The sequence below is a fragment of the Artemia franciscana genome, chromosome 10, assembly GCF_032884065.1.
Source record: "Artemia franciscana chromosome 10, ASM3288406v1, whole genome shotgun sequence".
NCBI classification, from domain to species: Eukaryota; Metazoa; Arthropoda; class Branchiopoda; order Anostraca; family Artemiidae; genus Artemia; species Artemia franciscana.
The window spans coordinates 27048214-27069841 of NC_088872.1; the positions used below are offsets into that span (position 1 = coordinate 27048214).

The 21628-nt window shown below is 36.2% G+C and overlaps 1 protein-coding gene across 1 annotated transcript in view; it reads right to left on the bottom strand.

Annotated features, from left to right (window-relative positions):
• LOC136032001 (very-long-chain (3R)-3-hydroxyacyl-CoA dehydratase hpo-8-like) overlaps positions 1-21628 on the bottom strand; it is a 77903-nt gene that overhangs the window by 21140 nt on the left and 35135 nt on the right. The window lies entirely within an intron of this gene.

The window sequence follows — 21628 nt, forward strand, 5'->3', positions numbered from 1 at the left end:
CCCCCCAATGGCGGTGGAACCGGTTGAGATTTAAAATATGAGATCTGAGTTACGAGGTCCTTCTAAATATGAAGTTTCATGAAGATTTAATCACTCCTTCGTAAGTTAAAAATACGTAATTTTTCTAATTTTTCAGAATTAACCCCCCCGCTCAATAGAGCGGATCCGTTACAATTATGTAAATCACGTATCTAAGACTTCTGTCTATTTTTCCCACCAAGTTTAATCTCGATCCCTCAAATCTAAGCGTTTTCCATGATTTTAGGTTCCCCATCCCAAACTCCCCCCACCAGATCCGGTCGGGATTTGAAATAAGAGCTTTGAGACAGGATATCCTTCTAAATATCAAATTTCATTGAGATCCGATCACCCGTTCGTAAGTTAAAAATACCTAATTTTTCAGAATTACCCCCCCCCCTCCAACTACCCCAAAGAGAGCGGATCCGTTCCAGTTATATCAATCGTGTATCTAGGACTTGTGCTTATTTTCCCCACCAAGTTTCATCCCGATCCCTCCACTCTAAGTGTTTTCCAAGATTTTAGGTTTCCCCCTCCCAAATCCCCCCCACCGATGTCACCAGATCCGATCGGGATTTAAAATAACAGCTCTGAAACACGATATCCTTCCAAACATCAAATTTCATTAAGATCTGATCAACCGTTCGTAAGTTAAAAATACTTTATTTCTTCTATTTTTTTCGAATTAAAGGGCCCCCCACTGCCCCCCCAGAAGGTCAAATCGGGAAAACGACTATTTCTAATTTAATCTGGTCCGATCCCTTATACACCTGCCAAATTTCGTCATTCTAGCTTACCTGGAAGAGCCTAAAGTAGCAAAACCGGGACCGACAGAATTTGCGATCGCTATATGTCACTTTGTTAATACCAAGTGTCTTAAAAAAAAAACAGAAAAAACGTCTCGTCTGTGACTGTACCTTAGGGTTGTTTGTCCGTGAGAGAGGAGAAGATTCTTGTGTCGTTCTGACAGTTGCATTGAAAATGCCATGGCATTGAATTCTTGAGAGGCATTGACAGACGCCACCTGTCTCCTTGATTATTTAGAACAAGATAGTGACGTACTATTGGTGGGTAAACTCATTTTGCGGAAAATTCAGTCCCAAATGAAAATAGAGTTATATGACAAAAAAACGCAAGTGAGATAATATTTTCATAAGTCTAATTAGGACTTTGAATTTTTTTGCATACTTTAAAATTACTCGATACTCGATTGATTACTATAATGCCATTCTAATTATTAATCGTTTCCGTTGTTTTGTTTTAAATACACGTTTGATAAGCGTAAATTTATTTTTCTATGTCCCTACAACCTTTCATTCTAATATATGGATTACCCACGAAATTCGATTATTCGCGGCACTCACGCCACCCAATTCCGCGGATAATCCAGAGTCAACTGTAGTATAATTTCCTCTATGATCACTTCTGTTTTTGGGTGCATTTTAACCTTTTTTTTCAAAAATAAAGCAAATTTTCTCGGTGCACTTGATGATATTTGAAATAACCATAGAAAGTCCATTCTATTGATGTATCTGTTGTTACCGAAATTGTTTTTTTTAGAGTTTCAATTACCATTAACATGAGTTACTCTTTACTTAAGTTCATTACCGAGAATAATTAGATTACTAATTAAGGACCTGCGTGATCATAAGTTAAAACTGAGAAGAACAAATACTTTGTTATGGTGTGTTTGATATCATTGGTGTCATTATCAAGCATTAAGCCTAGGGGGTGAAAATTATTGAGTAGACTACAAGAAACCGGCATTTTCTAAAGTTAAAAACAAGCTGTTGAGCTACAAACAAAAATAATTCCTAAGTGACTATGAGAGATGATTTATAAAATTGCATCCTCAGTAAATGAGAACCAAGATTGTCTTCTTCGTACTTAAGGCCTAGCGCAAGTCCAAGTAGTTTACTCCCTAGTCAATTCTTTTTCAGGGGCGGAAACTCGGTCGAAGACAAAGTTATCAGTTTTCTTCGTCGCTTCAACTAGATAAACATGAGAAGGTTGAAACACCTAGTTGGTGGGGGCGCTTCGCGCCCCCCAAGCCCCCCCCCCCCCCAAGTCGTTACGCGCCATTGTAGTTGTGTCCCTGTGATTCTAATGATTGTCCTTGAGCTTTGTTGATGGTGATTGCTAATCGACCCTTCCCTGTGTCGCCGTCGTCATTTATATATCCCCCTGTGCCACCCGGCGTCCCCGTTGTAGTTGTGTCCCTGTGTCCCGGTCGTCATTTATATTCATTGTGTCCCGGTGTCCCAGTCTGTAATTTCTCTTTGAGTCTCCCGGTCGTCATTTATATTCCTTGTGTCCCGGTGTCCCGGTCGTCATTTGTGTCCCGGTGTCCCGGTCTGTATATACATTCGTTTTTGAATTGGTCTTTTTTTTAGTTTTTTACCTTTTTTTAGTTTTTTTTTTAGTTATACCTCATGATTCTAATGATTGCCCTTGAGCTTTGTTGATGGTGATTGCTAACGGGGGTGTTGTCCCCGTCGTCATTTATATATCCCCCTGTGCCCCCCGGCGATTGCCCTTGAGCTTTGTTGATGGTGATTGCATCGGGGGTGTTGTCCCCGTCGTCATTTATATATCCCCCTGTGCCCCCCGGCGTCCCCGTTGTAGTTGTGTCCCTGTGTCCCGGTCGTCATTTATATTCCCTGTGTCCCGGTCGTTTTTGAATTGGTATATGACGAAATAAATTTTTGTGTTTTTCCCCTTGATTTCTTTTTAGTGTTTTTTTGGTTTTTACCTTTTTTTTAGTTTTTTTCTTTTTTCTTTTTAGTTCTTTTGTAGTTTTTACCTTTTTAGTTTTTTTTATTTTTATTTTCATTTTTTTTAGTTTTGTTTTTCTCCTTTATTTTTCAGTTTTTTTCCTTTTTTATTTTTTTCTTTTTTAGTTTTTAGCTTTTTTAGTTTTTTTATTAGTTTTTAGTTTTTTTCTTTTTAGTTTTTTTTTGTAGTTTTTACCTTTTTTAGTTTTTTTTTTACTTATGTCCTGGTCGTCATTTATATTCCCTATGTCCCGGTCGTCATTTGTGTCCCGGTGCTTTGTTGATGGTGATTGCTAATCGAACATTCCTTGTGTCCCGGTCGCTTTCTCTTTGAGTGTCCCGGTCGTCATTTATATTCCCTATGTCCCGGTCGTCATTTGTGTCCCGATGTCCTGGTCTTTAATTTCGTCAGTCGACACACAAACATGACGTCACTCGACACACACACACACACACACAGACAACTTATTTATATATATATATTTATATATATATATTAAAATTTGCGTGAGATAAATTTTGAATAAAGCTATATCTGAAATGAAGATTTTTTTTTGTAATGACTATCAGAAATAAAAGAGGGGAGCTTACTTTGTATATATATATATATATATATATATATATATATATATATATATATATATATATATATATATATATATATATATATATATATATTTATTAACCGGCAGTTTGATGTCTGCACGCTACTTATTCTCCAGACTCTGTTTAAACCGGTTATGACTAACCAATAATTCACCGAATCGCTCAAGAACAATCCAAGTGGTTAGTCCCTTGGTCTAATTTATGCATTCTCACGCGCTCCGATTACAGCTGCATCTAGTCTTTTGAGAAGCGTTTTTGACTTCGGAAAACAAATATGTAAAGTATTTGAAGGGACTGCAGCCAGCAAGAATATATTATAGAAGTAAGTTTCTGATTATTGAATAGAATTTTTTTTGCTTTATTTTTTGATACCTCACAACAATAGTGTGAAGTATAGCAACCTAGAATGCAAATCCAAAACAGGCTTTATAATCATTTTGGAATTATAAAAAATAATTGTCGGCTTTAAGATTTGATTAGATCAAAATATTCACGAGATTTTTTTTATATCTGTTAAAATAAAAACCGCTGAAATCACTAATTCAGGAACGTCAGGCAAACTCCGAATGTTTAACATGGGAGGCATGGGAGGTATAGGAAGATTCCTTGAGAGCCCGTCCTGCCTTAACTTCACATGTATGGCTGATTTCTACGGGGAAACCTAGTACTGGCGGATGAGTTGAGATGTTTCATAGATAAAAATCGGATGTAAAAATGTTGGATCGCCAGCAACTTCTCCAGTTGTATACAGCTTAACTGTCAAAAGTTCACGACATCAAATATACAGTATTGTACATAGTGTCTTGTGTGTGAAATTTACGAACAAATGAGAACTCGCAATTCCGAACCTGCTATCAAACTTTTCTCTATTTTCTCCAGTCATGATGATCACTTCTTTGGGACAAGAAAGATCTCGGGCATGTAATGACAAAGCTTTTTTTTCGTAAGATAATCCAATTTGAAGATCCTGTCTTTTTGTTACTTTTGAAACAAACAATACGTGTATCTGATAGTTCATCAGATACTTCGATTCAATTAGATGATAACATTCACAACACTGACGCTAAGTTTGAATTCTGCAAAATTCTGAATGGCAAACAACATTGCAAGTAATTTAATGTGATGCACATTCTTTCGAAACTTAAATAAACTGGCCAATAGACCAGAGGCTTTGAAGATGTTCATGGCATTAAACGACCTTTGTAGAAACCGAAACTATAAAAACACACATTTTTTCTAAATTTTAATTTCAATCTTTACTTTCATTTAAAAATAGTTTTTTCTAAATTTAATTTCTGTTTGTTTTTAATAACATAACCAAGATTTTTTTTCTTTTTTTTTCGGAAGTGTGTGCCCGAAGCATCAGAAATTGCATTTTTATGCTAAAGATGTTTAATACTCCATGAGACTTCCGGTAAATATAGACGTATTTTTAAAGGGGAGGAGGGGTAGCCATTAGTCTCTAGTCTCCCTTCATTCCCAGAAATATGTTATTACTTTTTTTAACACGAGTGATGGTGACAGCTCTCCTTATTGCAGAGTATTTTATTTTTGTGTAACATGAAAGATTAAATTAATATGCTTACTAGCACAAAAGGGGGAGACATAGGGGGATCATGAGTGCCACCAGAAGATTCCGAGGAGGGCAGGTGTGATCAGGAGCTGTATTTTTAACAAGATTTGAACCAGAATATTTCTTATTTTCCTTTTTGTTTACTTTTTTCATTAATTTCTTCAGATAAATATAGAAGGAGGTCTGCAAGTGAGGAGCTAGAAAATCATCTTAAATTTCCCTGTATTACTGGGAGTATTTTGACTAAGCCTATAACATGGTTGCCACGGGATGATACCTACTCTTCATCGTGGAAAAAATTTCTGTTTAACACAAAAGCTTACATTCATTTTCTTACCGGCACTAACGGTGAAAAGTTTGGGGATCATGAGCACAGCCAAATATTTCCCAGGAGACAAGGGGAGGATGCAATTATTACAGGGAGTTATGTTTTAACCGAAAATTTAACGGTAACAATTCTCATTGTCCTATCTATATGCATTTTTTTCGTCTTATTGTTTTGCGGAGGGCATTGACCCTTTGGATCCCTGCCAGCTCGATGGGAACCACCCCTATAAAAAAAATTTGTTTGAAGAACTCACCATGGAAACCATGGAAATGATAACCTTACAATCCATTTTTTAAATTTCTTCTCCTCCCCTCTTAATAAATACATGAGCGAGTGAACGTTTTTAGGGATGACTACCATTCCCGAAGTATTTTTATACGATTACTAAACTCGAATGCAAAAAAAGGGTTGAAGGAAAGTGTAGTAGCACTGCTCACATTTAAAAGGGCATTGATTTAAAAGGTCCGTAGCAACACACTGTAAGTAAAGAGTGACCCTTGTCAATAGAAATCGAAACTCTAAAAAGAAAAGTTTTCATTAAAGTATATACAACAACAAAACTATTGTTTATAACGATTCTAAATATGTAAAATTCTTCGGTAAAAGTTAAACTTTGATTTAAATAATCGGGTTTGAGGGGAAGCAGCTCTCTTTACGTTTAGGGTAACCTTAGGTAATGGCATTGAAAACGGACAAAATAAAAAAACAAGATTTTTTTTAAACAAAAGTAATAATTCTGTTTAAGGATCACATATTATGATTTTGTTTTTGATAAAAATTACATAGTTTTTCTTACTTTTCTTTCCAGGCTCTTAATAATTTTTAATGCTGAACAGGTTTCAGGAACTGGTCTTTGATTTCCAAATTTGTAAATGACAAAAAGAACATTTTCTGAATGTAAAGAAGGATTTTGCTACATAGTCTAAAGTACTTCAATCAAAATATAACTCAATATTTCATGAACATGAAAATTGCATCCCAATTACCCTTCTAGATATTTCATTGGCTCCTTCTAAATGTCTCACCTTCTGCTTAAGCATACCACACTAATCATCTCTTTGCTAGTACTGGAGGTCTTGCCTTATGGGACACAAATGAGATAGAAACAAGAGCTAAGAGCTCACATGGCAGTTGTGACGAGGCAAGAAGAGCTAAGAGCCAAGAGCTCATATCGTATGAGCTCTAAAAAATTCTAAGAATCAATAGAAAGATTTAAAAGGAAAATCAGAGGCTTAAAGCCGGTCAGGATTTAAAATAAAGCTCTGAGTCACGATGTCCTTCTAAATATCAAAATTCATTAAGATCCGATCACCCACTCGTAAGTTATAAATACCTCATTTTTTTTATTTTTCCTCTCCCTTTAGCCCCCCAGATGGTCAAATTTGGGAAAACGACTTTATCAAGTCAATTTGTGCAGCTCCCTGACACGCCTACCAACTTTCATCGTCCTAGCATGTCCAGAAGCACCAAACTCGTCAAATCACTGAGCCCCTCCCCCCAACTCCCCCAAAGAGAGCGAATCCAGTACGGTTACGTCAATCACGTATCAAGGACAGTTGCTTATTCTATCCACGAAGCTTCATCCCGATTCCTCCACTCCAAGCGTTTTCCAAGATTTCCCCCTCCAACTCCCCCCAATGTCAACAGATCTGGTCAGGATTTAAAATAATAGCTCTGAGACACGATATCCTTCCAAACATCAAATTTCATTAAGATCTGGTCAACCGTTCGTAAGTTCAAAATACTTCATTTTTTCCGAATTAACCGGCCCCCCACTCCCCCCGGGATGGTCAAATCGGGAAAAAGACTATTTCTAATTTAATCTGGTCCGGTCCCTGATACGCCTGCCAAATTTCATCGTCCTACCTTACCTGGAAGTGCCTAAAGTAGCAAAACCGGGACCGACAGACCGACAGAATTTGCGATTGCTAAATGTCACTTGGTTAATACCAAGTGCCATAAAAACGAATATTTCACATATCAATCTACTTCTCACTGCATCTTAGCCCCCCCCCCTAATGGGGCAAAACATACGGTTTTATGAAAAAGCCATCAATAAATAATTCTAGCCTATGCACAAAAGACTGATACTTTTGTGTATTTTATTTTGAGACTGCCTTTATTTTGGATTTTGGACCGACCTAGAATAGAAAAATAGATCTAAGAATTATGGAAATCCATAGAAGTAGCAAAGTCCTGAATATAAACTGGAGGATTGGAATGCAGTTAAACCAAAAGTAACAATGAAGATCAATAAAACAGAAATTGTCTGCATGTACTTAAGTAAAGATTTTGTTTCTAATGGCTTAGTTCAGAAGAGGGTATACACTACACTTGGCTAGTGTGTGGTATAGAACAAAGCGAAAACAGGAATAGAACAGGAATAAAGCGAAAAAAAAAATATACCATCTCATTTCCATTGAATGCTCTTTACAAACGCAATAACCACTGCCATCTTAATTGTACCTCCACCAAACCCACCTAATAAAATCAGACATAACCTTTGGCAATATACACAGGATTGCTGATTTTATAGCTTTTTACTTTTGAAAAGTTTATTCTTAATTGTGAACAACTGTTTATAAGAAATTAGTACAAAAATAACAAAAAGAAGTAGCACAAGAAACAGCACAAACTCACAGACTAAGCAAAATTTGTGTATCTGACCCTATTAAGGGGTGGTGCTGAGGCACAATTATAATGGCAGGGCTTATTGCATTTGCAAAGAGCATGAAATCGGAAATCACACGAATGGCGAAATCTACAGTCAAAATCAGTATATCTATGAAAAGCCATGCTTTCATTATCTGAAACCTGTCCATCACTGAAAAATACAAAAACCTAGAAGAGAAGAGTAAGAGAATCTTCCATTATTTATCAAAGAAATCATAATTTCACGATCCTTCTGGTTTGTATTTGGCACTTATTATCTGTAGGACCAGTACATGCACACTGGTCCAAAATAGCAATACTTGTTTGTTACGCAAATGAGACTTGTGGACCCTGTTCGTCACCCTACCAAGAGGTTTCCGAGAGTGCAAAAAAAAACGTCGAAAACGTCGGTAACAGAATGCAACCATTATGTGTAAAGAGTCAGTGAAAGAGGCTGCATTCATGGCAAAGACCATGAGTAGTGAACATTACCAAGAAAAATTTTGCATTTCATCATACAATAAGCGGAAACACAGGTTTCAATAATTGGACCATTTGAAGGTATCACTCATTTTCCATGCTAAGCTCAAAATTAGTCATAAGGACAGGGTTAAATTTTATAGCAGGAAATCCATTGACAAGGAGTACTGTAATTTCATACACCAACATACCATGGAGAAACTTGTCTACCAGTAGTCATTACTACACACTTGTCAGGAACCGTATCTAAAAAATATGAAAAGACGTCCGAGATTTCCCCATTTGTCTACTGAAGCGAACAGAAGGTGCTTCATGGATGAAAAATGACATACCAAATAATGCTGTCAAAATCTAACCAAACTGGAGACAAATCGAATTTCCGCTTGATTCAACCAGCAAATATATCCTCCTGACTGATGCGAAAACATGGGTGATATTTTTTTTCTTCGAATATCTGACGATCTATTAAATTACACGATAAATGAAGACAGCTCATCTAGCTATATACATTACTAGTGATGCAGCTGAACAAAGTAAAGCAATATATTACAAGTATTTTTTCGTCTCAACCGTGTTACATTTTGAAATTGAATATGAGTAATTAAGAAAATGTATATGATGAGTTAAATCTACCCATGACATCAAAATTTATGATAATTTATGATTTCTATAGAAATTTATGATTTCTTGAGAATTCAAGAAACATCCACCCTGACAAGAGCAGTCTTTCTAGAAACGGACAAGAAAAAAACCTGAAGCTTTGAATAATATACTACAGTAAAAAGAAAGAAAAGGGTGAATAAACAGTTATTCTTCCTATTGTTATGAAAAGATTGGTAGCTCAATTCTGGAATGACTTGTTCTTATCATTGTCAGATGAAAGAAGAGCGACGATGATTTTGCTAAATAACTTATGACTGCATCGGTGAGAAAATCGGTATTTCAATGATTTTTTTTTTTTTTTTTTTTTTTTTAGAAGAGCTTACTGGAAACAAATGGAATCCTTCAATATATATATATATATATATATATATATATATATATATATATATATATATATATATATATATATATATATATATATACACTAAAGTTGAGGTCTCAACTATGCTGAAATTTCCTACAAAGGGAGTTGACAAGAACGTCGTCAAAACATTGTATAACGTTTCTTATCTTAAAAGAAGGGTTTAGATAGCGGACGAAATGGGTAAAAATAGACTTCTGATCGCACTGGCGAGAAATAAGGTTCGGATCGCACTGGTTTGGGTGTGGGGTTCAGGGGAGGGGGCTATATGGGAGGATCTTTTCTTGGAGGAATATTTCATGGGGGAAGAGAAATTCAATGAAAAGGGTGCAGGACGTTCTAGCATTACTATAAAAAAAAAAAAATGAAAATATAAACATGAAAAAGTTTTTTCAATTGAAAGTAAGGAGAAGCATTAAAACTTAAAACAAACAGAGATTATTACGCATATGAGGGGTTCTAAAAATACTTTAGCATAAAGAGCGAGGTATTTAGGAGGAGATAAATACTTCGCCCTTTATGCTAAAATTTTTTTACGTAATTTTAACTATTTATTCTACGGCCTTTCTGATTCAGGGTTCATTCTTAAAGAATTGGGACAGAACAAGATTTAGTGTGAAGAGCAAGGTATTAACGAGGGGACCAACCCTCTCATATATATAATCAAAAATATAAGAATAAAAAAGTTTGTTACGTAAGTTAATTCTTAAGTTACGTATTTTGTTTACTAATAAAAACGTTCGTTAAAAATTAAAAGATCTAGTTGCCTTTTTAAGTAACCGAAAAATTGGAGGGCAACTAGAACTCCTTCCCCACCCCTTATTTATCAAAATCGTCTGATCAAAACTAAGAGAAAGCCATTTAGCCAAAAAAAGAATTAATATGCAAATTTCATTTTAATAATTTATGTACTGAGAGCCAAAATCAGACATGCATTAATTCAAAAACTTTCAGAAATTAAATAAAAACTACAAGTTTTTTGAAATGAAAGTAAGGAGCGACATTAAAACTTAAAACGAACAGAAATTACTCCGTATATGAAAGGGGCTTTTCCTCATCGACACCCCGCTCCTTGCGCTAAAGTTTGATTCTTTCTCGCAACTCTACTTTTTAAAACAATAAAAAACTTTAGCGCAAGGAGCGGGGTGTCGAGGAGGAAAAGCCCCTTTCATATACGGAGTAATTTCTGTTCGTTTTAAGTTTTAATGTCGCTCCTTACTTTCATTTCAAAAAACTTGTTTTTTTTTATTTAATCGTATTAGAGGCCATAAATCAAGATTGTGGACATCAGTTTTCTTAAAAATTGCAACGTTGTCAGAGGGTCGCATTAAGTTATGTGACGTTCTGACGATGTAACACGCGTAAAAAAAAGTCGAACATCGACTACACAAACTGATTCAAAAGATTAAAATTCTATTTCAGAACGTTGTGGAAATGCCGAACAACAGGAGTTCGCTTTTTGAAAATATGAAGCCGGAAATCCATTATACAAACTGATTCCAAGAATTAAAATTCCATTTCAGGACATTGTGGACATGCCAAAAATGTCGTGTAACAAATACCTTTTGCACTGTACAAGAAAGCGATTGGATCAATGAATCAGTAATTTTATTACAATCGAACTGATTTTCACTTTTTCATGTTTCAAGTTCACTTTTCATGTACAAACGGGAATATTACAAAAAGATATCTTAGGCATTTTGTGAGATTCATCGTAGTTAGCAAAAAGAGCTACTTCAAAACACTTGAAACAAAACATTACTTCGATTGAAATTTGGCAGGAAACAATAGCTTCCGAATAATGAGACAAGCAAATTAAGAATTTTTTTAAGCATGAGCACATTTTCCGCTACCTTTGCATCTGACTGTGCATGGCAGATTTGCTTTTAAACATTTGTACTTTTGAACACAACCTTTTTTACAATTGCACTTGATCAGTTCCTTGCAGGCAGAAGACACCTCTGGTAAATCACTTCAATATGGGACCCATTTCCGCCTGTGTCTCTTTTCCATCCCCATTATGAAAGGATCAAGTTCAAGTGCATCACGTCTAAGCAACTTATTTCGGATTTTGGCTTGGTAAACAGCGCATCAGATATGCTGAAGTGTTGCTGGTCTTGGTGGAGGAATTCGGTCCACCAATTTGCCTTGACTAAACAGGCTTTTAAGAGCCTAATTGATATCAGCATCGCAACTCGTGTGGTCATATAGAAGGAATACTATTCGTTCAAGACCAACGACAACATCCTTGCCAATGTCTCTGTCACATTCGGTTGTACTAGTTATCGACGGTGATATCTCACGACAGATACGCCATAGTTTCTAGTCTGTTACACGGCCAACGTTGGCGAATGAAGAAGTGGTCACGCAGCCAAAGAAGGCATAGAATATTGACAGTGCTTTACTTTTGGAAATCCCAAGGGTCCATTCGGTTGAAAATTGAAAGGTCCAGTGCCATTTTTAATGATCAAAAGTGATTGGAGGGCAACAAGCCCCCCCCCCCATCAATTCTCGAAACACATCTAATCAAAATTTTGAGATAGCCATTTTGTTCAGCGTAGGTGAAAGGTTTGAAATTATGTCTTTTAGGATGACACCCCCCCCATTCCTCAGCGCAAGGAATGTTTTTATGGAAGGAGGGGTCGTGGAACTTTAAAAGAGTTTCATTTGATTGGAAAAGTATAGTTCTAGTTCCCTTTTAAGAGTCAAACATGATGGAGAGAAACTAGTCCCCCCCCCCGTCCCTGACATCCTCTTTTCCCGAAACGCATTCAATTGAAATTGTGAGATAAACATTTTGTCACCAGGAGTCAAAAATCACATAACAATGTTTTTATAGTGGACACAATCTCCCAGAGCTCATATAAATTTTTATGGAACGGGTATCGCATAAACTTCGGATCGGATGGAGCTCATCTGATCGGAAGTCGGAAGTTTTAGTGCCCTTTTTAAGAATCAAAAGTGGATGGAGAGCAATCAGCCCCCCCCCCTAATCTTATCATTCCTCAAAACACATCCGATAAAAATTTTAAGAGAGCTATTTTGTTCAGCATTATTGAAAGGTCCAGTAACTATCATTGGGGATGTCAACCTCCCCAGAGTCCTCAGGACAAGGGCTGTAAGTTAAGCACTTTTTTCATTGTTTACACATAGCATTTGTTATTGAGAAAGGTATGTATGTCTGAACTTTACTTTCCAAAAAGACGAAGGGCATTCAGGTAAGCCTTTCAGAGAATGTTGAAGGGAGTGTTGAACTAAATCAAAACATGCTAGGTGTATAAGGATTGTCAAAAGAGTGTAACACAAGAAAAACTGAGCATATTAGTTTGGAAAATTCAGGAAATGATAAGGGAGATGATCAAAAAGGTAATATTTGCACGCTATCGATGCTTCTAAAACTAACCCCACTGCTACTACCACACTATTCCATTACATTATTGAGGGGAATCTAAACAAAATCAAAAGACACTATGTGCATACACATTGTCAAAATAACGTATTTCAAGAACTGATTTGGGTATTAAGTCGGAACTTTCAGAGAATGCTTAAAGGGGAAGATCATCTCACAAAAAGGCAATATGTGTACATTACTGCTAATTCTACAATTGCTGCTATGTTTAATACTAATACTACTGCTACAACTAATTCTACAACTACTTCTATTGCAACTACTTGTAGGGCTAAGAGCATTGAGATGAAAATTTGAAAAAGTATATGAACATACAGGTTATCAAAAGGACACATCAACAATGTCATAGAAATGTCTAATTGCATCAAGTCGAAACTTCTAGGACTTGATGAGAGGGATGTTCTAATGACCAAAAAGCAATATGTTAATACTACTGCAGCTAGTAGTACTACCGCTATTCAATACTATTATTAGTAATATCAATATTACTTCTCTGACTACTGTAACAACTATGCCTACGGGTATGAAGGTGAAATTTTCAAGGCATTTTGAGGGGGAAGGCGTACTGAATCACAACACGGCGTCTGTATGCAGGTTGTTAAAAGGGTGTAACAGCAATATCTTAAGAACAGTTTGGTGTGTAAAGTTGAAACTAGTAGGGCTTGTTGTAAGGGATGTTGAACTACTTTGCAAGTTAAGTGTATTAAGGTGAAGCTTTTAAGGAACATTTAGGTGGACGTTAACTACATTAAAACAAACTATGAGGATGTGGACTTTCAAAAAGGTGATAAAGCCATATTTGAAGACCAACTTATATTATTAAGTTAGACGTTTAAAGTTAAGTTGTGGGGATTTTGAACAAGCGAGAAGATACTAAGTGTAGGCCTATACTTTTAATAATACCACTACAGTTACTATAACTAATGAAGCTAAGGGTATTAAGGTGAAACTTTTAGGGAAAGGTCAGGAGTTTCAATTAAACGAAAAAACTGTACGCATGTAGGTTTTCAAAAGGCATTTAAGCAATACCATAGGCATCCCCACTCTATAATAGCTAGAAATACCATTGGAAATATTGAAGGAGCTAATTTGATTAAAAATTAAATGTTTTGGGGCCATTTTTAAGAGTAAAAAGAGAATGGAAGGCAAGCAGCCATTCCCTCAAGCCCAATCATTTTTTTAACGCATACAGTCAAACTTACAGCACACAAACAGACAGCAATTTTGTTCAGAATAGTAGAACGGTCCAGCAAGTATGTCTTTAGGGATATTGGGCATGTCAAACCACACAATTATGTAATTATGCATTATGCTTTGAAACTAAATATTGCTTTCAACTAAACGAAAAGGCATTGTGTTTATGGTTGCCAATAAGACAACTCAGCAATATATCGAGAACGACTGGGGGTATTAAGGTGAAACTTTTGGGGCTACTACTATTACTGCTTATGCTCTTACAATTTAAATAAATAAAAAGAGTGGAAGTGGTATCCAGGTTGTCAAAGAACATAGATAGAACCTCTTGGGAATAATATTAAGTTTTGTTTTTCAGTTCAATTTCAGGAGGTATAAAATTAAATTAAAAAATACTATGTGTGTCAGGTTTAAAAATTGTTGAAAAAGTTTCTCTAACATACAAATAGCAACCCAAACCATGGATTTTTACAGAAAAAAAACTGAAAAGATATAAAATATTATTTTTTCCATGAAAAAGACCATGAAAATAAAAACGAAGAGAAAATGATTTAAAAACTTTTTCCACAAAACAAGTTTTTTAGAAAAGCAAAGAGCTAAATTAAGCCAAAAATGAGCAGAAATAAAGTCAAATAATCTTCCAAGCGCAGAACTGCCACAAATCACTATCAATAACTAAATGAAACTCAAAATGAACAGAAATTACAAAAAATAACCAAAGCAAACCAAAAACAAGCAAAAATTAACATGAGTAGGGCTAATAACCCCCGTGCATTCTCAAGACTAGAACATAACTTGCGTTTTACTGAAAAAAATACATATAACAAATGAACGTGGATAGTCAGTTTAATTCACATATACTGATATTGATTCCTTAAAGGTTTGATCATTTTTTATTTGTGAAAGTGAGAAAATTGAAAACATTTAAGACGTTAGTAAAAGCATGCCTATGTCCAGGCGCGTACGTACAGTAGCTTAGAGATCCAAGTTCCCAAAATCTTAAATGTTTACAAGCTTCCCAAGAATTTCCAATAAGTTTCCTACAGATCGCCTTTTTTGGGTGTTTTAGAAAATTTGCCCCCATCACCCAAATAGATTACTACGTACGAGCCTGCCTGTGAATATTAAATTCTGATATAGAATATTGCTCAACAAAAAAAAAAAAAAAAAAAAAAAAAAAAAAAAAAACAGAAAAAATCTTCAGCAACAACCAGGTATAAAGTTGCAAACAGCAACAAACAGGTATAAAGCAAAGAGAGAAGTAAAATGCCTTTCATAGACCAACGAAAGCGATAAGGAAGAAAAAAACAATCGCTACTTTTTTACCAATACAAAACTAGGTGTCTTTGGTAAGGATAAAAAAGGAACAAAAAAAAGGGAAAATAATGGCTAATTTTAGTGTTGATTGAGCATACGGTAACATTACATTGGGACTCAGCGAGCAGTTTGGGTGTACTATCGCTTGGCCAGCTTTGGTTGTCTTTAAAAACTATTCTTTTTTCCAGGTAACTTTTTACTGCGGGTAATTTGAAAAAAAAGCTTAAAAAAGAAATGCAAAAAATAGCAAAATGAGGGAGCCACATCACCCTTTACTCAGCCAATGCAAGTGCATTGACTCTTAATCTATTTTGGTTTTTGAAGAAAATGGTGCATACAAGTTTAATAAATCGACAATGACATGCGAAAGATTTTAAAAAGAGCAGAAAAATTTTGTTGAATCTACTCCATGAAAAACATTCTTATCGTTCTTTTTTTACCTGCAGCCAACTACCGTCAATTTATAATCACATACTCCTACAAGAGATAACTTTCAGCTTAATAAGGCGGGGCTAAAAAGTCGGAGGATTAAATTTTGGGTATGGAAAATCCAGTTGACCTTTGGTTTTGCCATATTTATCACTATATATAACGTCACTAAACTGGAATGAATTTTCCATACTGAAATATCTGGTTTAATTTATTAACTAATTAAATAGAATAACAATATTTTCTTCAGCTGAAAGTAAGGAGCAACATCAAACCTTAAAACAAACAGAAATGATTATGTATATGAGGGGCACTGTCTCCTCCTCAATACCTTGCTCTTCACGCTCAAGTTTTTTAGCATTAAAAAAGCTTCATATTGTTCTAATTAAACTGCCCTTGTTTTCAGGAGTCGTTCTTAAAGAATTAGAACAAAAAGTCAAACTGTAGCGTAAAGAGCGAGGTATTGAGGAGAGGGCAACGCCCCTCAAATAAGTAATAATTTCTGTTCGTTTTAAGTTTTGGCGTTGCTCCTTACTTTCAGTTGAAAAAATTGCTTTTTTATTTAATTTTTAAATAATGCTGGGAAATTCGCCCCCCCCCCTCCGGGGAAAATTCCTTCACCCAACGGAAAATCCCTCCGTGGAAACTTCCTTCCACGTTAAAACACCCCCTCCCCTTCCAGGAAAATTCCCCCAGACAATTCCATTCTCGCTGAAAATTCCCCAGGAAAACATCTTGCGGACGATTCCGGCTGAAAGCTTTTTCACGCAACTCAACCCCCCCCCCCTAGTAGAAAGTTCATCGGGAAGAAAACTCCTTCTGGATAATTTATCCCGTAGAAAACTCCCCCCATGGAATATCTCCCCCCCCCTACGGAACGACCCTCTATACATCACCAGTAAAACTGAGTCAGTAAAGAGAAAGTAAGACAAACAAAAAGAGTTCCGTATAAGAATTCTGGCAAATTACCCCAGTTTAAAATTTCCTTTTTTACCGGGGGTAAAAAAGACCCCCGGAAACTTCCCTTCCAACGGAAATTCTCCATATGAAAATCCCCCCAAGAAGAAAATTCAAACCTCCCCCCCCCCTGAAAAATGTCTGTGTACTTCTGAATAACAAATACTACACGTAAACAATGGGCAAATTTCACGACTTACAGACCTTTTCCCAGGGAATGTGGGGAGGGGGGTCATATTATCTCCAAAACAAAAGTTACTGGACTTTCAACTACGCTGACTAAAATGATTATCTTAAAATTTGTATCAGACGACTTCGGGGAAAAAGGGGGCGTGAAAGGGGGGCTAGTTACCCTCCAATCTTTCTGGTCACTTATCTGGTCTTTCTGGGCACTAGAACTTTTGATTTCCGTTCAAATGAGCCCTGCCCCTGTATTCTACGACAATTGGTTCGATGTGATCACCCTGAAAAAAAATTAATAAATAAATAACCACGCATCCGTGATTTTTTCTCCTGATAAAAACACAGAATTCCACACTTTTGCAGATGGGAGGTTGAAACCTCTACAGTAGGGTTCTCTGATACGCTGAATCTAACGATGTGATTTTCATTCAGCTTCTTTGACTTTTAGGGGTGTTTCCCTCTTTTTGAAAATCAGGCAACTTTTTCTCAGGCTCGTAACTTTTGATGGATAACACTAAACTAATAAATCTTACATATCTGGAATAAGCACACAAAGATGAATCTTTTTATGTACGTATTAATATCAAAATTCCATTTTTCATTGTTTCGGTTACTATTGAGCCACTTCGCTCCTTACTTATAGTTTGTTACCACGAATGTTTGAGTAGTAGAGTTCTGCTCAAATAGTCGAAAGTTAAAATCAACTCGACATATTTTCTGGATTTAAAGAAACTATCCCTTCAAGATGAAAAATACAATAAAACAGCCTTAATTAAAAGGAACAAAAGCTGGTCCAAATTCAGAATCTGAAAATTGCCGAATTCTCGCTGAATTGTTATTGTGTCTTATTTCTTCAATAGCTATGAAGATATTTGGATCGGAAGGTTCTAGACTTTTACCCCCCAACGATTACCCCACCCCAGAAAATAACCCCGAGGAAAATACCCATTTTCAGAGGGAGGGGGGGTATTTTCTGGAGGTTAAACGCCTAGAGCGTTTTTGTTCTATAGTTCTATAGTTAGTTTTTTTTGTACCTGTGCTATAGCAGAAGGGGTTATTTTCCCTTACTCAAATGACCAAAACTTAGATAGTTTATAAGGCTTGGATCTAATTTGGCCATCTCTCTCTGGCTGGGATCCCCTCTTTCCTGGGATTTATTATTAAATGGATAACTTTAGAAAATAATTTTGTCCCCAATCTTGTTGCCTTGGCCCTTGTTCTGTCTTCTTGCCTCTTAGTTTATTTCTATTTTAATATTGCAATAAACTTTCTAGTATTCCCCTCAGAAATAAAATTGAAGGGATTGGATTCCCTAGGAATACTGTCAATTATATTCATACACGATATTCATCATTCTTCCTTTATTTTTATTATAAAGCTTCACGTTAACCAAAAGACCAGACTTCAAAGCTGAAAATAAAAGATTTCTTAAGCTTTGCTACCTGATTGTTTGCTATAGACGACGATAATATCTACATAATAATAGCACCGACGTAATCTTTTAAACATTATTAAACATGAAAAAAACAACTCTTCTTATTGTAATTAAGCAGCGCTAGTGTTTCAGGAGTTGCTCTAAAGATTCGGGACAACAAGTCAAACTTTAAAGTAATGGGCGAGGTACTGAAGAGGGGGCCATCCTCCAACTAGTGTGGAATGATTTCTGTTCGCTTTATGTTCTACAGTTGCTCCTTACGTTCAGATGATTTTTTTTTTAATTTCTAATGGTCTTTCAAATAATACCGTGAAACCTGGCCCCCTCCATGAAATACCATCCCAAACAACAATTCTCAGTCTAAGTATTTATCCACGCAAAGCACCCACCTCACCAAAAAAATTCCCTCCGAAAAGTTCTATTCTCGCTAAAAATTTCCCCCGTAAATTTCTTGCGGACGAATCCGTCTGAAAAATTCTCCTTAACATACTTTCCTTTGAAAAAGGACATTAATTTCAAACCGTTTTAAAAAAAAAAATGGAAATCTCCTTCCATTTATATCCGTGGATATTTCCGTGGATATTTTCCGTCTATATCCGTGGATATTTTTCATAAGAATTGCCTCCCCCCCCCTTCCGTGGGAAGCTGATCCTAATAAAAGTTTTTCTATGGATAATTTCTCCCTGGAAAATTACCCCATGAAAAATTAATCTCGTGGAAATCTCCCCCACCATGAAAAAATCCCCTAGAAAATTCCAACTTGTGACGAGAGATGGGACCCGGCCCGGTTATGTCAACCACGCATCTAGAACTTGTGCTTATTCTCGAACTCGCCAAAGCACTAGAAATCCCCCCAGCTCCCCCAAAGAGATCGGATGGTCTGGTTCTATCAATAGCGTATCTAGCGCTTATGCTTATTTTTCCCATCAAGTTTCATCACGATCTCTCCACTCTAAGCTTTTCCCAGGATTTCTGGTTTCCAAGATTTCCATTTCTCCCCTCCGCCGCCCCTCCCCCCCCAATATCCTCAGATACGATACGAATTGAAAATGGAGCATCTGAGACATGACATCTTTTTATATATCAAGTTTCATTAAGATCCGATCACCCATTCGTATGATAAACATGCCTCATTTTTCACGATTTCCCCTCACTCCAGCCCCCCCCAGATGTTCGAATCAGGGAAAAGACTGTAATCAATTGAATTTGTGCAGGTACCTGACATGCCTACCAATTTTCATCGTCCTAGCACGTCCAGAAGCACCAAACTCGCTAAAGCACGGGAAATCCCCCCCCCCCCCCCAACTCCCCCAAAGAGAGCAGATCCGGTCCGGTTATGTCAATCACGTATCTAAGACTTGTGCTTATTCTTCCCAACAAGTTTCATCCTGATCTCTCCACTCTAAGCGTTTTCCAAGATTTCCGGTTTCCTCCTCCAGCTCCTCCCAGTGTCACCAGATCCGGTCGACATTTAAAATAAGAGCTCTGAGATACAAGGTCCTTCTAAATATCAGCTTTTATTAAGACCCGATAACCCGTTCGTAAGTTAAAAATATCTCTTTTTTCTAATTTTTTTCGAATTAACCGTCCTTCCACTCCCCCCCCCCCAGATGGTCAAGTCGGGGAAGCGACTATTTCAAATTCATTATAGTCCGGTCCCTGATATGCCTGCCAACTTTCAGCGATCGCTATATTGATCACGTGTCTAATTTCGGATCTTCTTCACGTAAAAATTGTGGTGATCCGAGAATCGAACCTGAATCCTCTCGCACCCTAGGCGAGAATCATACCCCTTGACCAGCAAGCCACACTTAAAAAGAACAATCATTTGTTTTATCGGCAAATAAAATTCTTTTCAACTATCTCATTCGCTCGCCCCCCCCCCAGATGGTCGAATCGGGGAAGAGACCATTTCTAATTTACTCTGATCTGGTCCCTGATACACCTGCCAAATTTCATCGTCCTAGCTTATCTGGAAGTGTCCGAACTACCAAAACCTGGACCGACCGACAGACAGACAAACAGACCGACAGACAGAAATTGCGATCGCTATATGTCGCTTGGTAAATACCAAGTACCATAAAAAACCGTAAAACCATCGTTCTCAGTGTCTAAAATCGTCACAACCATCACAAACAAAACATTCAATAATATAACTTGGAATGGGGATGGAGATTCAAACTCTGATCAAGTATGAAAGGCTTTCTAATATTGATTTATTTATTTTCAAAATTTATTAATTGTTCGCCCAGAAATTCCATTTTGTTGCTGCTATGTTGACTCTTCAATACCATAAGATATATTTAAGTGATGTAAATTTTATGTAGAACTTGAGCGTACTTAGCACTGCTTATGTTTACGGACAAAGTTTGCTCCATTAGATTACATACCATAGCATAAAGTCTTAAGTTTTGCTAGCGTCAAAGATTCTACAGCCTAGTGTGAAAAAAGCCTTCTATCAACTGTAGTCTATTACAATCGGCCCTTGTTCAAATAAACCGTTCCCAAAACACAGCGACATACTTACAGTCTAATCACTAATTTAGGACAATCTTGAAACTTTAATCACAGATTAAATCTGGAAGATGATTTACGATGACAACAATATTGAAATAAAAGCCTCTTTGTTCCAAAATTATTAGAAGGCAACTTTACACTTCATTTCTGTAAGGAATAAAATTAAATTTGTTCGAACACAAGGGCTTACGTCAATGAATCCTTGAAAAAGCTAACAAGTCAAAAAATTACCTTTTCAAACAAGGACATTTTGTAGAGGAAAATCTATTGCGCAAAAATATTAAGATGCAAATATGGAAAATATAAAAATAATGAGAACCAAATGAGGAAGAACTCATCTCTTTTTTTAATCACAGCATAATATATATATATATATATATATATATATATATATATATATATATATATATATATATATATATATATATATATATATATATATATATATATATATATATATTCAACCCCTCTTGAATTACTCGAGGCTGTGGCTAAGGGAGCCAGTAATATAAGCACGAAAATAAATTCTACCAAATCAAGTATTCTTTGAAAAAGTTATCTTAAGTCTCATCCAGTCCTATCTCATGCAGGGGCAGTAATTTGGGTAAGGGACGATTGCCCCCTTAGAATTCGTAAATACCTTTTTCTTTAATTTTCATTTTAAAATATTTAACCCCCCCCCCCCCCCAAGATATTGTAAAAAAAATTGTGTTTGTATTCACGCTTATTTAT